General features: G+C 49.5%; 1 protein-coding gene across 1 annotated transcript in view; it reads right to left on the bottom strand.

Moving 5' to 3' along the window:
* LOC124620292 (translation initiation factor IF-2-like) overlaps nt 1-21,127 on the bottom strand; it is a 542,363-nt gene that overhangs the window by 234,080 nt on the left and 287,156 nt on the right. The window lies entirely within an intron of this gene.

Below are 21,127 nucleotides of genomic sequence, written 5' to 3'. Positions count from 1 at the left end.
TAGGTTGTGTTCCAAAAATGAACAGCTGGAGAGCGTTCAGAGTAGAACGCTCAGAAAACGAAATAGTGAGCTGTCAGAAGAAGACACAGTCCGGCAGAAATCGGCACTATTAAAAACATAAATGTATTTCAGCGACCACATGCATTTAGGCTCAACAACCGCGACCAATCTGCAGCGGCTAACCGCTTGTACAACACGCATCATTCGAAAACACAGTGGAGAGTCCCATCTTCTTCAGACACGACAATTGGCGGAACTTTGACTTGATACAGCTAGAAAAACAGTAACAAGGTATGAGTATGTGGTCAACGAATTTCCGTGTCCATAGCATCAGTCACGGAGGCACGTGACATTATTGTTCCACGATAACTCGTTTGTGCGTTGTAAAGACAGAATGTATAAGTAAAGGCACCCCTATTATGTATATTAAATGTATCTTTACTCCGATAAATACTGTTAACTCCTTTCACATATAGAACCATGTAGCCCATCTGCTGTAAGGTCATCGGTCCCTTGTTCCGAGTAAAACAATGCCACAAGGATGAGAATAATACAAGCAAGACTCACAACTCAGATTGGAGAGAAAGGAAAAACCACAAGAACGACGGAAGGGCAACAAATGGAAGAATAGGGGAGAAGAAAACCACAGAAACGCGAGAAACAGATAGAAGAGATTAAAACGACAAAACAGATTACCTTGCCATGAGATTAAAAAGGTGAAGCCAGCCACTCTGCAACACATTAAAACCTCCACCGTAAAAGCACTAGGGTGGAGGACACAGAGGGACAAAGGACATGCGTTAAAATTTAGATCAAATGATAAAACCCACCCTCACGAATAGAACGTATAACTAAATCAGCCGATGAGATATTGTCAGATAAAATTAGCGGCAACGAGTCCGGTAAGCCAAGAGTTCGTCTCAGGGCAGTCAGAGTGGGACAGTGCACCAGAATGTGGGCCAATGTCAGCCGGGCGCCGCACCGAGACTGAGGCGCGTCTTCACGCCGCAGGAGATAACCATGCGTCGGCCAAGCGTGGCCAATGCGGAGCCGGCAGAGAACCGCAGGGTCCCTGCGAGAGGCCCGCATGGAGGACTGACACACATTCGTGGTCTCCATAATGGCACGCAGTTTATTGTGTGTACTGAGACGATGCCGTACAGTCTCCCGAAGCCGAAAAACTTGGCGACGTAAAAACTGACGTAGGTCAGTTACTGGAATGCCTATCTCCATAAGCTTTAGTGGAGTCTAGAGTGGAATATGGAAACAGCACTAAAGTTCACAGGTTCTTATCGTGGACGTGACTGTGGGACCTGCGATTATAACAGCAACTTGAAGAGATTAGACGGTTGAAGGGAAATACGTGAGGTGTGAGTCAGAAATATGCACGACGTGGAAAACAAACTGGAGTCTGTATTGCAATACGCAGCTTTCAGTCGAAAAAAATTATGAAATAGTCGATATTACCATTCACCTTTACGGTCAGACATTAATTTTTTCCCAGCACGCTATTCCTTACTTTTTAGAATCAGTTGGTAACAGTCCACCAATGTCGTTTCTTCATCTTCTTTTCTGGCGATCAACTTCTCACTTAACATAAAATCTGCTGAATCCTTTTCTTCCTTCTAATATCGACCGGTGAAATTGTAATTAAAAGGCTACTTCATAATAATAACAAAACAGGAGCAACCTCGACGAGTTGTCAGGGCCAACCGCGATTCCACATGGCCGAATCCCTAGCTCCCAACACCTTGGCTTGTTGAAGATGACATGTGTCCCCTACCAGAAATTCGGCCGAATGCACTGGCTGTAGTTCGTTGCCCTCCGTTGGCCTAGTGTGTACGCGCCTTTAGAAAAGAAGAGAAACTTGACAGACGTACTGTGAACCACGAACTTTTTCTTGCGAAGAACAAAGACGTAAATATGCCATCCTGCACCTAGCGACTGACCCTCGGGCTTAGATACGTATTCTGTACAATTAATAACATGTAACGTGAGTGGAAGCAGACTTATTAGGCCAAATCTAGTCGCGGCATAAGCACCGCCAATAAACAAATGGACTTTGCCTTCTGGATGCGAAGGACTAATACACCCGAGCCTCGACGCACTGTCCGGGAAATTTTGGGTAAACACGCGAGATAGCTGGAGGCCTGCTGAATGGCCCGTCGTGCATGACCTACATCTACATGGTATTATGGTACGTCAGCGACAGCGACAACCGCGCGTCTGCTATTAACGCCCTTGCGTTACGCGGACAATCACCGAGGCAGGGCAGTACAAAAGGAGGCCCTGCTGGGGGCGGCCGCACCTCACGTGTGTTGTTGCGAGAGCACGCCCGATCCCTCCACTCCGCACCTACCTGCGCACAACGCTGGCAGCAGCTGTCGTCGACTGAAGGACGGGAGAATTTCCACGAGATGGCGTGTCCCTTGGCCCTCATGCGGCAGGCGCCTCTGCACCACGCCGATGTGGTAACCGTCGCACGGGACGGCAGTAGCAGGCTTCCAGCTGCGCGAGCAGGAAGTATGCGAGAACACGCTGAGCTACAGTGTTCGGGAACAGAACTGAAACCAGTCGCAGCCATTCAGTTTGGATTTCAACTTCGTGGACTTTGCACACACTGTACTAGTACAGGTGGAAATTTACTGAAAAATGCAGTCCGCGTGATAGTGTTTCTCATTTTTGTACAACTGTTGAGAAAATGGCATCGAAAAGAAAATATCTTTCTTCTTTTCAGCTGTCACACCGGATGCTGCAGTCATCATTACACACATCCTCCATGGGTACGTAGTTACAGGGCTTGCGGAGTTAAGACTCAGGGGTGCTTTAACAACGAAGATGCTTTAAAACGAAGATCGCAGACTGCCGTCGTAGGAAATCCTAGTCGCTTTTCTCTGGGAGAAGCACACAATTTTCCCAAAAATAAACGACGATCATAAGAGGGTGAAAATAAGAAAGCAAGTTTAAGTTTCAATGTGATACACAGGACAAATTTTTCTTACGGTAAAGTCTGATAATTTTTTGCCAAAGATTCTAAATGTAATACTTCTAAGAGTTACACGTATTTATCTGTTCAGACGTAATAAAGCCACAACAGTTGATCATAATTTCATTTTTTTTTTTCAAGAGTGATTCATCAGTAAATGCATGTACTGTGTTTTGGACGAGTTAAGCGACAATACGTTTTCTACAGATTACACTGATGAGCAAAAACATTATCACCAGCTACTTGGCTAAATGGTTCAAATGGCTCTGAGCACTATGGGACTCAACTGCTGAGGTCATTAGTCCCCTAGAACTTAGAACTAGTTAAACCTAACTAACCTAAGGACAGCACACACATCCATGCCCGAGGCAGGATTCGAACCTGCGACCGTAGCGGTCTCGCGGACCAGCTACTTAATAGCTTGTTTGTCCGTATTTGGAACGAAGTACATCACTGATTCTGCGTACCAGGCATCCGACAGTTTGTTAGTTGGTTTGTGGAGGTATGTCTACGCACAGGTTATGCAATCTTCGTAAACAGCGGGCTGCTGATTTGTGTAGGCGGTGATGGCGCCCGATAGTGACTCAGATGTATGTACATATGTATTAAACAGGGGACCTAGAAAAGACGGAGAGGCTTCGTCCCGCCGTACCCTCAGTGGTTCACAACCCCACAACAGGCCACAGCAGTCCACCCACCCCACACTGAACCCAGGGCTACGGTGCGGTTCGGTCCGCAATGGACCCCCGCGAACATCTCATACTAGACGAGTGTAGCCCCAAATGGTTGCGTGGTAGAATAATCATGGCGTACGCGTATGTGGAAACGGTGTTTGCACAGCAATCGCCAACACAGTGTACGTAACTGAGGCGGAATAAGGGGGAACCAGCCCCCATTCGCCGATGTAGATGAAAAAACCGCCTTAAAAACTGGTCCTCGACACTAATCAGCCGGGCGGATTCGCGCCGAGGACCGGCACGCCTTCCCGCTCGGGAAGCAGCGCGTTAGACCGCGCGGCTAGCCGGGCGGGCGCGACCCAGATGTGTTCCATAGGATTAGTGTCACGCTAATTTGGTCGCGGAGGAATCAACGTCAGATCACTAGAATGCTCCTCAAAACACTGTAGCACGGTTCTGGCTCCGAGACACGAACAATTATTCTGCTGAAAGATGACACTGCCGTCGGCGAAGACATAAAGCATGAAGGGATGCAGGTGGTTCGCAGCTGTCAGCGTGTCTTCGATTAATACCACAGGTCCCCTGTAAGCGCAGTAGAATGTCTGCCATAGCTTAATATTTCGCCCAACGGCCTGCGTCCGTGGCGCACTGCACACTTCGAGCCGCCGTTCAAGGAGACGACCATCGACCTAATGTAGCCAAAATGTGAGTCTCCCGAAGAGCCGGCACGTTTCCATTGACTGATGGTCGAATCCTGATGGTCCCGTGCCCACCGCAATCGTATCTGACGATGTCGTTGGGTCAACATGTAGACACGTAGGGATAGTCTGCTGCGGGGCTCCATGTTCAACAACGTACGATGAATGATGTTCTCCGAAACACTTGTGCGTGCACCAGCACTGTGCTCTTTCCACAGAGGCGCCACAGATCACTACCTATCCTACTTTACAGGGCAGAAAAACCTCCGAACCCCACGTTCTGTGAAAAGTCATGGACATCCAATATTTAGCGCCTAGTGCAGTTTCAATGTCGTCCTACCTTTTTCCGTACATTGTCACGGCAGTAGCACTAGAACACTCGACCAGCTTCGCCGTTTTCGAGAAAATCGTTCACAGCCTCTGCGTAATAATAACCTGCTCCTTTGTGAAAGTCACTTTTCTCAATGGATTCCCCCATTTGCAGCCCATATCCTCGCTAGCGTGATCCCCCGTCCGAGCCCGCCCCGCTTACATACTTTGGTTACCGCGTCACGTGCACGCAACGCCACCAGGTGGCTTCCAACATTGCAGAGGGCAACGGTCATAACGTCTTGCCGTATCAGCGTACGTTCAGTTGCCAGTCATCTAAAGGAATCTGAAGACAATGTTACAGACTTTCCCTCAAATCCTTCGAAGAATCGGCAGTGACAAACCTGTTCCATCTTTTGTACGAGATACAATAGACAGGCGAAATACCTTCAGACATCAAGAAAAATCAGTTTAATAAGTCATGGCTGAAATATACTGACAAATTATTTACACAGAAATGGAAACACTGGAAGAAATCATCAAAAAGGAAACAGGAAACGCGAGGTAATGCTGATCCTACGACTTGTCTTGGAAGAGTGGTTGAAGAACTGTAAATCTACGCTTATAGCATCTTGATACTTAGAGATATTATTTTGAAAATGTTGAGCGATAAAATACAGCGAACAAAGGACTATTCACAACGTAACACAGGTGCTACACTGCATTTGTAATAGCCTAAGGACATGAAAGGGAAGCAGTTATTTAGGAAGGGAGAGACACAGGCTTGTAGCATCATTCGAAGTTGTTCAACCTGTACGTTGAAGATGCAGTAAAGCAAAACAAGGAGAGATTTGGAAAGAGAAAGTTCTTGGGGAAGAAGTAAAAACTATGGGTGTGCCGATGACGTATTTCTCTCATAGCCGGCGAAGCACCTTGAAGTGCAGCTGGATGGAATGGACAATGTCTTGAATGGAAGTTATATTATATCAAAGTAAAACAAGGGTAATGGAAAGTAGTCGAATTGAATGAGGTGATGCTGAGAGAATTAGATTAGGAAATGAGACACTAAAAGTAGTCTATGAATTTCACTATTTGGGTAGCAAAATAACCGATGATGGTCGAAGCAGAAAGAATATAAAATGCATACTGAAATTAGCAACAAAAGGTTTCTGAAAAAGGGGAAGTTGTTAACAGTGAAGAGAAATTTAAGTGTTAGATAGTCTTTCTTAAGATACTTACGTATGATATAGTCTTGAAGGAAGTTAAACGTGGACGAAAACGGCTTCAGGCAAGAAGAGAATAGAAGCATTTGAAATGTGGAGCTATAGAAAAAGGCTGGCTTAGAGTGGTAGATCGAGTAACTGATGAAAACATACTGAATCGAAAAAAAAAAGACATAGAAGTATCGTCAGTTTGGTAATGGGGGGGGGGGGGGGTGGAATGTCAGAGAGGGATGGGGAGATTTCATATGGAGATCCAACTGAAGAGCACAACGGCGACGTATCTAAATCTTTTCCGTGTGATTTCACATTTATGACAAAGCACGTTCGTCATCATCAGTAACCCTTTACTGTGACAAACACATATAAACAACACTAAGCACATCTTAATAAAAGAAAGCTGGTTGATGCACTGCTTTGACTTCCTGTGTAACTCCTTTCCTAATTTTTTTAAGTGACAGGGTACCTTCTCTCAACCGCACGAACGATACTTTCTGAAACCGCAATGATGTTTGGACAGGAGCTTTACAGTCTCAAGCTATTCGACATTATGTGCAGGATTTGAAAGCACCAAGAATTTTGTATGTCCTCAGAAGTATAACCCCTTTGGATTCAAAACTGGAGATCGGGCAGGGCATGCAATGAGTCCCCCTCGATTCGGAGACTGCTTATCGAGATAAAATGGTTCAAATGGCTCTGAGCACTATGGGACTTATCATCTGAGGTCATCAGTCCCCTAGAACTTAGAACTACTTAAACCTAACTAACCTAAGGACATCACACACATCCATGCCCGAGGCAGGATTCGAACCTGCGACCGTAGCGGTCGCGCGGTTCCAGACAAAAGCGCCCAAAACCGCTTGGCCACCATGGCCGGCTTATCGAGATATTCATGGACCACATTTGTTAGATGACATTATCGAGTAAATGAAGGACTTCATTTCTGAGCAGTCGTGGGTAACCGACTTTTGGCCAGCAAGACGTTGTGGGAAGAAACCCACGGAAGGTGGCACGATTACAGAAGATTTCCACGTAGACTTTTCTAGGTGCTGACGTGACTAACGCCTTCCCTTCTCCCAATTCTTCTTGTACTAATTGATAGGGCTTCACCAAGCGCACAGCTTCGTAAGTCCCGTGGAATTCCAACATCTGAAACTCTCCTCTCAAATGCGGCTGTCTCCCGCAAGTGGGTGAGTGGTGCGAACGTCTTTACGCGAGGTATATATCTTCCAGAGTACCTTTCTGTGTAAAACTGAAGTGCTGCAACCGCATTCTTATATGCTAGGCCATATATATGTAGGTCATACTAGACAGAGTATACCCGTCATTTCACTCACTGAATAAATCGCTTTATAATCGGTCAAAGCAAAACGAATTATTCTGACCTACGCAGAACAAAACGAAATACAATCAGACTATCTAAATGCAAATAGCAAGGCCTTCTCTAATGTGAGTAAAAATGACCTCTGAGATGCGTTGCATTATCAAGGATCACCCTGACGCTGTATTGTCCATATAGACATCTTTTTGAATTTATTGGTGTCAGGAATACATCGCTACATTTATGGACATCGTGTTGTAAGCTCCCTGTGTAGTATGTCTGGTATGTCTTGAGGAGACGAACCGCTGATACTGGGCAACCTCCACCAAATATAAGCGCAGCTCTTTGTGGAGACCGCGATACACTGCCAATAAAGCTACCTAAGAACCCCGCAGATAGTAGGCCACGTCGCTGCCAAACACTTGTGGCAGCTAGCGACGCAGTACCCACCTTAGGGTCTCCGAGTACTCAACTCAAATGACGGTATGGAACAAAGGACGTCCTACCGACGCTGCTAATGGCAGATACCTAAAGCAATACCACGATCACCGTTCTCAAGACTGCAATAAAAGGGAACACAGGAAACTGGCTATTGAGATCGGCACTCACGAAAAATTAGTATTGCAGTGCCGCAGATTGGCGAACCCAGCTTCTTTCCGCAGCTGATCACCTAAAAACGATTTTGCTACTGTGTGTGCCGGCCACGGCGGCCGAGCGGTTCTAGGTGCTTCAGTCCGGAACCGCGCGACTGCTACGGTCGCAGGTTCGAATCCTGCCTCCGGCATGGATGTGTGTGATGTCCTTAGGTTAGTTAGGTTTAAGTAGTTCTAAGTTCTAGGGGACTGATGACCTCAGATGTTAAGTCCCATAGTGCTCAGAGCCATTTGAACCATTTGCTGCTGTGTGTTATTTTCCGAAGAAGTTGATTTAGGAAAAGAAAACACTCCAGACATTCAGAACATCTCTAATTAAATGTTCTGGACACTAATCTGAAATGTTTCGAGATTAAATGTACCTTGTTTTGTACCCAGACATCAAAAATTAATCTTATTTTCGTCAGTATTTTATTCCCAATAAAAATCGAGCATCTCAACTCTTTAAGATACATTGAACAAATCGGAGATGTAGTTCCATACATCTCTTTCTCACAACAACCAGTTTTGGCTTGTAGCCACTGCCACGTTTTCAAGTATTTCATGGGGGCGAAAGCCTTTAGTATTCTAACAAGGGAACCTCCCCATCGCACCCCCCTCAGATTTAGTTATAAGTTGGCACAGTGGATAGGCCTTGAAAAACTGAACACAGACCGATCGAGAAAACAGGAAGAAGTTGTGTGGAACTATGAAAAAATAAGCAAAATATACAAACTGGGTCGACCATGTGCAATATAGGCAATATTAAGGGCAGTGTGAGACGAGGAGAGCCGTGATCCCGTGGTTAGCGTGGACAACTGCGGAACTAGAGGTCTTTGATTCAAATCTTCCCTCGACGGAAAATTTTAACTTTTTATTTTCAGTTTATGTGACAAACCCTTATGTTTTCATCACTTTTTTTGGAGTGATTATTACATCCACAAGAAAACCTAAGTCGGGCAAGGTAGAAGAATCTTTTTACCCATTCGCCAAGTGTACAAGTTAGGTGGGTCGACAACATATTCCTGTCATGTGACGCACATGCCGTCACCAGTGTCGTATAGAATATATCAGACGTGTTTTCCTGTGGAGGAATCGGATGACCTATGACCTTGCGATCAAATGTTTTCGGCTCCCATTGGAGAGGCACGTCCTTTCGTCAACTAATCGCACGGTTTTGCGGTGCTGTCGCAAAACACAGACACTAAACTTATTACAGTGAACAGAGACGTCAATGAACGAACGGACAGATCATAACTTTGCGAAAATAAATAAAGCAGAATTTTCAGCCGACGGCAGATTCGAACTAAAGACCTCTCGTTCCGCAGCTGTTCACGCTAACCACGGGACCACGGCGCTCCTCGGCTCATATCGCCCTTAATATTACCTATCTTAGGCATGGACGACCCAGTTTGTATATTTTGCTTATTTTTTCATAGTTCCACACAACTTCTTCCTGTTTTCTCGATTGATCTGTGTTCAGTTTTTCAAGGCCTATCCACTGTGCCAACTTATAACTAAATCTGAGGGGGGTGCGATGGGGATGTTCCCTCGTAAGTAGGTGGTATGGAATGAGATAACATAATATTTCACGGCGATCGGTCCAAATCAGGGAAGCAGTGGATAACTCGAACGGAGATGTGGAAATGTGTGAATGCTAATATATTGTGAACGAGTTTTAGATATCGTAGGGATGTTTATCATCAACTTAAAGTCCTGTATCTAGTACAACCTGTTTGGTTTCAACAGACTATATCATTTTTGGTGTGTCACGGGGTTCATTATGTGGACCAATGAGCAGGAATTTGATAGGGCACGTCTCATTTAGGCACAAGGTTTGGGAGTATTACTGTCAATGTCTAGAGTCTGATGACAAACCAATACGAAAGTAAACAAAAAAAGCTAGTATTCAAGAACCAATTCACAACCGGCGCATGGCTTTATAGTGTCCGACGTTAGTTCTGACCAAAGTGAGCCTAACAATGCGGCATTCTTACAGTGTGCGTAGAAAATGTTGGACATAAACTTGATAAAAACCAATTTGAGTCATATAATTATTACAGTGCGTAACAATCTGGTAAGTACATTTTTCATAATACGACATTCGTGTCAAATGAAAGTAATACGTTAGTAACAGAAAGGCTTGACACCAATACCGAAAGAATCAAACCCTGAGAGGTTAAACTGCCCAATGAAGGAAAAGGCAAAATAGGAAAAAGTTAACAGAGCACAAGATAGAAATAGCATTAAGTTTAGGAGAAAACTTAATGAGGAAAAGTGGAAAGATTTTGACAGTGTGACAGATACTAGCTCACTGCGTGCTAGGAAAAAGGGAGCTGGGTTATCGCGATGGTGAAGCTACGCCGATAACACGAAAATCTCTAATCTGCGACTCAGAACAATGTGCTTTAGGATCAGATTCGGGTTATCACGTAGTCTGTTCCAGATGAGTACGGCTGAAATGGAGATGGAGAGGGGCAAAGATTCAGTTATGCAGCAGCACAGCCAAGCTACTGGGTGAGTCAGATCTTTCATTACAGTTATAGGATGATGACAGGCATTTGATATGGGATGAGAGGTGTTGGTCACTAGTTCTTAAGAAATCAGGACACCTATTCCATGGTTTAGCCGAATGTTAGTGGTGTTCTCTCTGTTTGTGCTACATTGATTTGTATCACGGTAGTAGAGGTTCAAAATGGTTCAAATGGCTCTGAGCACTATGGGACTTAACATCTGAGGTCATCACTCCCCTAGAACTTAGAACTACTTAAACCTAACTAACCTAAGGACATCACACACATCCATGCCCGAGGCAGGATTCGAACCTGCGACCGTAGCAGCAGCGCGGTTCCAGATTGAAGCGCCTAGAACCGCTCGACCACACCGGCCGGCAGGTAGTAGAGGTTCAGCAGATATACTCAGTGGGCAAGTTTTTGTTTTATCTGAGGTTGAAACGTTTTTCTAAATTCTTGAACTGCACATAGAAAAGGGAGCTACATTCTGAGTGATATGTATGAAGACATTAAGGAAAAATTTCAAGCCCTCCATGGAAGAATTCGAGATGAAAGAATCCACCAAGAATCTGCTCTGAGTCCACTGACAATAAGTCTGGTCACGAACCATACCACAGAACTCTACAGAAACCAACTCCCCGGACATTTTCATAGGCTGACGAATTAGCCCAGAATTTGTAAACGAGCATAATGGCTGTTGCACAACACTAGAACATAGACGACGTAGAGTACATACAACTTAAACGGTCTAAATGTGTTGCAACTTCTCAAGGACAGCCACCAGTTTTTAAACACAGCTACACGAAGACCATGTCCTTGTAGCACCAACCGATCAGTTCAGGTACCTCGAATCGATGACAACATTCAGAGCTTCCACTGATAAAAACACTGAAAACCGTACGAAAACTGTGTCGTTGAAATGGTGGTCATCGACAGGAGCCATCTGATATGTGAAAATGTCTGTGAAAGTCAAAGGAAAGCGAGCGATGCGACCAACTCTGACATTCGGTTCAGAAGTATGGGCCACGAAAAAAATCAGCTGTAGTTAACAAGGTCAAGGAATGTTGCGCTGCTCTGGAGGAGGGACCCTAAAAGAGTAAGAGACGACCACATCCGAGTATGGCTTAAGGTAGCAGACATAGCAGCAAAACTTTGGGAGAGTCGTCTGCGCTGGTCTGGGCACGTAAAGCGCTGTGAACCTAAGTGTATGACAAGAACAGTACCTGGCATAAAAGAGTGGAAAGTGAGCCCTGGGCGCCGACCGAATACACGGGCGAGGACTTTAAAGAACGACCTGAAAATTAGGGATCTGTGTCTTGAAATGACGTTAATACGTTCAGAATGGCGTAACGGGACTAAGACGACCCACCCTTCAGGACTTCAGGACAAATGGGAAATATGGCCCGGAAGAAGAGGAGAACATGCAGTTCGATGGCTAGAAATCGTGCAGGAGGACGTAACAAGCACGAATGTCAAATAATTGGTGTAAATTCCTTGCCTTATGAAAGGAAGGAGTCGGCAGGAGGGACATTTGTGTACTGGTATGTTTCTATCCCCCCCTCCCATGAACCGTGGACCTTGCCGTTGGTGGGGAGGCTTGCGTGCCTCAGCGATACAGATAGCCGTACCGTAGGTGCAACCACAACGGAGGGGTATCTGTTGAGCGGCCAGACAAACGTATGGTTCCTGAAGAGGGGCAGCAGCCTTTTCAGTAGATGGAGGGGCAACAGTCTGGATGATTGATTGATCTGGCCTTGTAACACTAACCAAAACGGCCTTGCTGTGCTGGTACTGCGAACGGTTGAAAGCGAGGGGAAACTACAGCCGTAATTTTTCCCGAGGGCATGCAGCTCTACTGTATGGTTAATGATGATGTCGTCCTCTTGGGTAAAATATTCCGGAGGTAAAATACACTGCTGGAAATGGAAAAAAGAACACATTGACACCGGTGTGTCAGACCCACCATACTTGCTCCGGACACTGCGAGAGGGCTGTACAAGCAATGATCACACGCACGGCACAGCGGACACACCAGGAACCGCGGTGTTGGCCGTCGAATGGCGCTAGCTGCGCAGCATTTGTGCACCGCCGCCGTCAGTGTCAGCCAGTTTGCCGTGGCATACGGAGCTCCATCGCAGTCTTTAACACTGGTAGCATGCCGCGACCGCGTGGACGTGAACCGTATGTGCAGTTGACAGACTTTGAGCGAGGGCGTATAGTGGGCATGCGGGAGGCCGGGTGGACGTACCGCCGAATTGCTCAACACGTGGGGCGTGAGGTCTCCACAGCACATCGATGTTGTCGCCAGTGGTCGGCGGAAGGTGCACGTGCCCGTCGACCTGGGACCGGACCGCAGCGACGCACGGATGCACGCCAAGACCGTAGGATCCTACGCAGTGCCGTAGGGGACCGCACCGCCACTTCCCAGCAAATTAGGGACACTGTTGCTCCTGGGGAATCGGCGAGGACCATTCGCAACCGTCTCCATGAAGCTGGGCTACGGTCCCGCACACCGTTAGGCCGTCTTCCGCTCACGCCCCAACATCGTGCAGCCCGCCTCCAGTGGTGTCGCGACAGGCGTGAATGGAGGGACGAATGGAGACGTGTCGTCTTCAGCGATGAGAGTCGCTTCTGCCTTGGTGCCAATGATGGTCGTATGCGTGTTTGGCGCCGTGCAGGTGAGCGCCACAATCAGGACTGCATACGACCGAGGCACACAGGGCCAACACCCGGCATCATGGTGTGGGGAGCGATCTCCTACACTGGCCGTACACCACTGGTGATCGTCGAGGGGACACTGAATAGTGCACGGTACATCCAAACCGTCATCGAACCCATCGTTCTACCATTCCTAGACCGGCAAGGGAACTTGCTGTTCCAACAGGACAATGCACGTCCGCATGTATCCCGTGCCACCCAACGTGCTCTAGAAGGTGTATGTCAACTACCTTGGCAAGCAAGATCTCCGGATCTGTCCCCCATTGAGCATGTTTGGGACTGGATGAAGCGTCGTCTCACGCGGTCTGCACGTCCAGCACGAACGCTGGTCCAACTGAGGCGCCAGGTGGAAATGGCATGGCAAGCCGTCCCACAGGACTACATCTAGCATCTCTACGATCGTCTCCATGGGAGAATAGCAGCCTGCATTGCTGCGAAAGGTGGATATACACTGTACTAGTGCCGGCATTGTGCATGCTCTGTTGCCTGTGTCTATGCGCCTGTGGTTCTGTCAGTGTGATCATGTGATGTATCTGACCCCAGGAATGTGTCAATAAAGTTTCCCCTTCCTGGGACAATGAATTCACGGTGTTCTTATTTCAATTTCCAGAAGTGTAGTCCCCCATTCGGATCTCCGGGCGGGGACTACTCAAGAGGACGTCGTTATCAGGAGAAAGAAAACTGGCGTTCTACGGATCGGAGCGTGGAATGTCAGATCTCTTAATCGGGCAGGTAGGTTAGAAAGTTTAAAAAGGGAAATGGATAGGTTAAAGTTAGATATAGTGGGAATTAGTGAAGTTCGGTGGCAGGAGGATCAAGACTTTTGGTGAGGCGAATACAGGGTTATAAATACGAAGTCAAATAGGGGTAATGCAGGAGTAGGTTTAATAATGAATAAAAAAATAGGAATGCGGGTAAGCTACTACAAACAGCATAGTGAACGCATTATTGTGGCCAAGATAGACACGAAGCCCACGCCTACTACAGTAGTACAAGTTTATATGCCAACTAGCTCTGCAGATGACGAAGAAATTGAAGAAATGTATGATGAAATAAAAGAAATTATTCAGATAGTGAAGGGAGACGAAAATTTAATAGTCACGGTGACTGGAATTCGGTAGTAGGAAAAGGGAGAGAAGGAAACGTAGTAAGTGAATATGGATTGGGGGTAAGAAATGAAAGAGGAAGCCGCCTGGTAGAATTTTGCGCAGAGCACAACTTAATCATAGCCGACACTTGGTGGTGGTGGTTGTTGGGATGTTGAAGGGGGACTAAACAGCGAAGGTCATCAGTCCCCCATTCCAAAATCAGGCGAGCCGAAAATCGACGGAGCAGGTAAAAACCAAAGGGGGAGGAGACGTCCCCCCAGGCGCTAAAAGAACACAAATGCAGCAACAAACACTACAGACAAGAACATGACAGAGGAACACCAGACAGAAAGAAACAGACGAAAGGAGGATGGCCGGAGACTGGTTGACTGACCACGAGAAAAAAAAAAAGAGGGAAAGAGTCAACCATCTGACGGCACACCAGAACAGCAACAGACACAAGGACAAAAGACACAGAAAGGGAAAGGCGCAGGACTTCCCTAAATCGAACCATAAAAAGGACTACTACGGATAAAATGTAAAACATTGTCAGCCATGGAGGCATCGTCGGATAAAACCAAAGCCAAAGTGCCCGGGAGATTAAGAGATTGCCGGAGTGTGCGCAGTCGAGGACACTCCAGCAAAATGTGGCCGACCGTCAGCCGGGACCCACACCGACACAAGGGGGGATCCTCCTGACGCAACAGATGGCCGTGCGTCAGGTATGTATGGCCGATGCGCAGCCGACACAGGACTACCGAGTCCCTGCGAGAAGCCCGCAGGGAGGAACGCCACACATCGGTCGTCCCCTTGACAGCCTGCAGTTTATTCGGGGCTGTCATCCCACGCCACTCAGCAGCACACATCCCAATCAGCTTACGGCGCAACACCAGCTGATGGTCGCGAGCCGTAAGGCCGATCTCCAAAGCCGGGGCGTCGATCGCCCCTTTGGCCAGCCTGTCTACACGTTCGTTCCCTGGGATTCCAACATGACCGGGCGTCCAAACCAGGACCACCGAACGACCAGAACGGGCAATGGCGGAAACAGACTCCTGAATGGAGGACACCAGAGGAGAGGAGGGATAGCAGCGGTCGATGGCCTGAAGGCTGCTCAGGGAGTCACTGCAGATGACGACGGACCTACCTGAGCAGAAACGCATATGCTCAAGAGCGCGCAATATGGCCACCAGCTCTGCAGTAAAAATACTGCAGCCAGCCGGCAAGGAGCGCTGCTCAACATGGGCAGCATGAGCAAAAGAGTAGGCAGTGCGACCATCAACCAGGGAACCATCAGTGTAGACAGTCTCACAGTCCGAAAATGAGGCGAGGAGAGCAAGAAAACGGCGACGGAGGGCCACAGGCGGAACCGAGTCCTTGGGTCCCTGTGCCAAGTCCAGACGGACGGACGGCCGGGACAAACACCAGGGAGGCGTAGGTGCACGGACCCAGAAGGGAGGCGGAAGAGGGAATGAACCCAATTCCGACAGCAGGGACTGAACGCGGACAGCGACGGAAAGCCCAGACCTAGGTCGCCGTTCGGGCAGATGGAGGACCATGGCAGGGAAAAGCAGGCGACGATTGGGATGGCTTGGCGAGCAATGCACGTGGACAGCATAGTCGGCGAGCAGTCGATGGCGGCGAATCCGCAGCGAGGGAACCCCGGCCTCCACCAGTAGACTATCCACGGGGCTCGTACGAAAAGCGCCAGTTGCAAGCCGGATCCCACAGTGGTGTATGGGGTCTAACAACTTCAACACTGAGGGGGACGCAGACTCATAGGCCAGGCTCCCATAATCAAGCTGGGACTGCACAAGGGCTCTGTACAATCGCAGCAGCGTGCAGCGATCCGCACCCCAAGACGTGTGGCTAAGGCAGCGGAGGGCGTTGAGGTGCCGCCAGCATTTTTGCTTCAGCTGAGTAATATGAGGAACCCATGTGAGCCGGGCATCAAACATGAGTCCCAAGAAGCGGCAAGTGTCCACCACTTCAAGCAGGTGGCCATCGAGGTAAAGTTCAGGATGAGGGTGGACCGTCCGACGCCGGCAGAAGTGCATAACTCGAGTCTTGGCTGCAGAGAACTGAAAACCGTGAGTCAGAGCCCATGATGCTGCCTTCCGAATGGCTACCTGCAGCCTGCGTTCGGCGACTCCCGTAGTCGTGGAGCTAAATGAGATGTAGAAGTCGTCGGCATACAAAGAAGGAGACACCGACGACCCCACGGCTGCAGCCAGACCATTAATGGCCACTAGAAATAAGGACACACTCAACATCGAGCCCTGTGGGACCCCATTTTCCTGTGTATAAGAAGAACTAGAGGCAGCACCGACTTGCACCCGGAAAGAGCGGTGCAATAGAAAGGTTTGAAGAAAAGCCGGGAGCCGACCACGAAGACCCCACTCATGCAACGTGGCGAGGATGTGATGCCTCCATGTGGTGTCATACGCCTTCCGCAGATCGAAAAATACAGCAACGAGATGCTGACGTCGGGCAAAAGTCGTACGGACAGCAGATTCCAGCCGCACCAAATTGTCCACTGCAGACCGGCCCCGACGGAAGCCACCCTGGGATGGAGCGAGGAGACCGCGCGACTCCAGGACCCAACACAAACGCCGCCCCACCATACGTTCGAGCAATTTGCACAAAACGTTGGTGAGGGTAATGGGACGATAGCTGTCCACCGCCAGTGGGTCCGCACCGGGCTTCAAGATGGGGACAATAACACCCTCTCGCCATTGCGACGGGAACACGCCTTCGCTCCAAATGCGATTAAATATCGCGAGAATGTGTCTCTGGCAGTCCCTGGAGAGATGCTTCAGCATCTGCACATGGATGCAGTCTGGGCCTGGTGCTGTATCAGGGCAATCGGCGAGGGCAGCGAGGAATTCCCTCTCGCTGAAAGGAGCATTGTATGTTTCAGAACGACGCGTGTGGAATGAGAACGGCGTCCGCTCGGCTCGCTCCTTTAGAGAGCGAAAGGCGGGGGGATAGGAGGCAGTCGCAGAGCTCTGAGCAAAGTGCGCGGCAAGCCGTTCAGCAATGGCGGCAGCGTCCGTGCAGACAGCGCCGTCCAAGGAGAGCCCAGGGACACCCATAGGGGTCTGGTGACCATAAATCCGCCGTATCCGGGACCACACGAGCGAGGGGGAGACACGGGAGCCCAAGGAGGAAACATACCGCTCCCAGCACTCCTGCTTACGCCGTGCAATAAGACGACGGGCGAAGGCACGGAGCCTCTTAAAGGCGATGAGGGTCTCCAGAGACGGGTGCCGCCTATGACGCTGGAGAGCCCGCCTACGGTCGCGAATAGCCTCAGCAATCTCCGGCGACCACCAGGGGACAGCCTTCCTCCGAGGGAGGCCAGAAGAACGGGGGATGGAAGCCTCGGCCGCTGAAATGATGGACGTGGTTAAAACACGGACCACCTCGTCAATGTCACCCTGTGGGGGAGACTCAATGGTTGCAGCGGAAGTAAAAGCTGCCCAGTCAGCCCTGTGGAGAGCCCAGCGGGGCAAGCGCCCAGAAGAATGACACTGGCGCAGTGACAAATAGATGGGAAAATGGTCACTACCACACAGGTCAGGGTGCACTCTCCAGTGGAGGGATGGGACAGGGCCAGGGCTGCAAATAGAGAGATCGATGGCCGAGAACGAGCCATGGGCCACACTGAAATGCGTGGGAGCACCGGTGTTCAAGAGGCTAAGGTCGAGCTGAGCCAACACATGCTCCACGGCCCGACCGCGAACATCGGAGACAGTCCCACCCCATAGAGGGTTGTGGGCACTGAAATCGCCCAGCAGCAAAAAAGGTGGCGGCAGTTCGGCTATCAGAGCAGCCAGGACATGCTGTGCGACAGCACCATCAGGTGGAAGGTAAATACTGCAGACGGTGATAGCCTGTGGCGTCCACACCCGAACAGCGACAGCCTCTAAAGCTGTTTGTAGAGGTACAAACTCGCTGTGAAGAGAGTTAAGGACATATATGCAGACGCCACCAGACACCCTTTCATAAGCTGCCCGGTTCTTAAAATAACCCCGATAGCCATGGAGGGCGGGGGTTCGCATTGCTGGAAACCAAGTTTCCTGCAGAGCAATGCAAAGGAAAGGATGACGGCTGATAAGTTGGCGGAGCTCAGCTAGATGGTGGAAGAAACCGCTGCAGTTCCACTGGAGGATGGTATTAGCCATGGATGGGAAAGGCGTGAAGGGACTGGGGAGGCAGATTACGCCTCCGGGGCCCCTACTGCTACTGAGTCACCACCTGGACAACAGCCATCCATTGCATCCGAGGGACTGGCGAGATCCATGTCCTCAGCGGACGCCAGAATCTCCACCTCATCTTCGGACGCAGAGGGAGAAGGTTGCGGAGGGACAGGTGCCACCGCAATTTCAGGATGCTTGGGAGCCTTTTTCTTCGACTGCTTTGCGCGCTGTGCCTTAGGTGGGTCTGGCTGGGAGGGCCTCACTGGGTCAGTCGTAGGGACTGAAGACGACCATGACGCCCTACGACCAGCGACCGGTGGTTGTTTGACAAACTTGCGGGCGTCCGCTTTGGCACTGGGCAAAGCCTGGGATGGGAGGGCCCCAAGGGACCCCTTCCGGGCGAGAGGAGCCGAAGAAGGCTCACGCTTCTCCGGCTGTGAAGGGGGAACAGGTGTCCCCGGTGGTTGGGGTGGTGTTGCTCCTGAAGGAGATGAGCGGGAGCAACAGGGAGTGAAGTGCCCCCCGCAACCAAGGGGGCCGGTGAATTCTGGCAGAGCTGAGAGGGAACTCGTGTTGCAGCAGCGGCATAGGTAGACGTCATGGGCACGGGATTGAGCCGCTCATATTTCCGCCTGGCCTCGGTGTAGGTTAGGCGGTCCAGGGTCTTATATTCCATTATCTTCCTTTCCTTCTGGAAGATTCGACAGTCCGGTGAGCAGGGGGAATGGTGCTCTCCACAGTTAACACAGATGGGAGGCGGAGCACATCTAGTATCAGGATGCGAAGGATGTCCGCAATCCCGGCACGTGATGCTGGAAGTACAGCGAGAGGACATGTGCCCGAACTTCCAGCATTTAAAACACCGCATCGGAGGAGGGATATATGGTTTCACATCACAACGGTAAACCATCACCTTAACCTTTTCGGGTAAGACATCACCCTCAAAGGCCAAGATGAAGGCACCGATGGCGACCTGATGATCCCTCGGACCCCGATGGACGCGCCGGACGAAGTGAACACCTCGTCGTTCGAGGTTGGCGCGTAATTCATCGTCGGACTGCAGAAGAAGATCCCGGTGGAATATAATACCCTGGACCATGTTCAGACTCTTATGCGGCGTTATGCTAACGGAAACATCCCCCAACTTGTCACAATTGAGCAACCTCCGTGACTGGGCAGAGGATGCCGTTTTGATGAGCACAGAACCAGAGCGCATCTTGGACAAGCCCTCCACCTCCCCGAACTTGTCCTCTAAATGCTCCACAAAAAATTGGGGCTTGGTCGACATGAACGATTCTCCATCAACCCGCGTGCACACGAGGTACCGGGGTGAATATTCTCCACTGCCTTCTTTAGCAAGACGTTCCTCCCATGGAGTAGCGAGGGATGGAAACGATCTCTGATCCAATTTCTTCCCGTTGAGGTTAGACCTCGATCGCTTAGAGACTGCTGGTGGAGGCCCACCAGCGATAGATGATGTACCACGCTTCATTGCGGGTCATCCGCCCTGATGCCACCTACTCCGACCAAGGGCCCTCCCCACGGGCGCCACCCAGCCACAGCAATAGCCACCTGGCAGGATGGCCATTGCCGGGAGTCCTGATGCCCCAGGGAGATGGGCATCTACTCCTTGGCATACGTGGGGAGTGAACGGCGCAGGCATCAGTAGAGCGATCCCTGTGTTGTCAGGGGGCTACAACCAAGAGGGTACATGGCGGCCCCACCACAACGGACTGGCTACCGTGCTGGATGTTAGGTGACATGTGGGCCATGGGCGTCGTCAGTGCAGAAAATGGCCCTGCACAGTGCTTGGCAGAAAGTGCACGCAGGAGCGCATCCATGCCCAAGCGATGGAGAGCGGGCAAGACTGCAATGCAACGACGAATAAGATGGTGAAAGTTCTCAACCGAACACGGACACAATGCACCAAGTAAGGCGCCCTTCCCCAATCGGCTCGCTCTTCGGAAAAATTTTGAGATATGGAGGTCAAACCCGACAGGGGACCATCACATAAGGCCGAAACGTTTGAGACTCCTTTTAGTCGCCTCTTACGACAGGCAGGAATACCGCGGGCCTATTCTAACCCCCGAACCCGCAGGGGGGGGGGGGGGGGCTGACACTTGGTTCAAGAATCATAAAAGAAGGTTGTATACATGGAGGAAGCCTGGAGATACTGACAAGTTTCAGGTAGATTATATAATGGTAACATCGAGTATAGATTTAAGTGTCAGGAGTCATTTCTGAAAGTATTTGTATGGAGTGTAGCCATGTATGGAAGTGAAACGAGGACGATAAATAGCTTAGACAAGAAGAGAATAGAAAGTTTCGAAATGTGGTGCTACAGAAGAATGCTGAAGATTAGACGGGTAGATCACATAACTAATGAGGAGGTATTGAATAGAATTGGAGAGAAGAGAAGTTTGTGGCACAACTTGACCAGAAGGAGGGATCGGTTGGTAGGACATGTTCTGAGGCATCAGGGGATCACCAATTTAGCATTGGAGGGCAGCGTGGAGGGTAAAAATCGTAGAGGGAGACCAAGAGATGAATACACCAAGCAGATTCAGAACGATGTAGGTTGCAGTAGGTACTGGGAGATGAAGAAGCTTGCACAGGACAGAGTAGCATGGAGAGCTGCATCAAACCAGTGTCAGGACTGAAGACCACAACAAAGAACATGTTTTTATACCGTAGCAGCCATTTCCCTCGTGTACATCATCACGTTACCACAGCGCCAGTTGTAATTCGCGTTGAGAAACGCTGTAC

Source organism: Schistocerca americana, chromosome 6 (assembly GCF_021461395.2).
Source record: "Schistocerca americana isolate TAMUIC-IGC-003095 chromosome 6, iqSchAmer2.1, whole genome shotgun sequence".
Classification (NCBI taxonomy): Eukaryota; Metazoa; Arthropoda; class Insecta; order Orthoptera; family Acrididae; genus Schistocerca; species Schistocerca americana.
The sequence above is the reverse complement of the archived record's forward strand: the minus strand, read 5'-3'. Positions and strand labels throughout refer to the sequence as shown.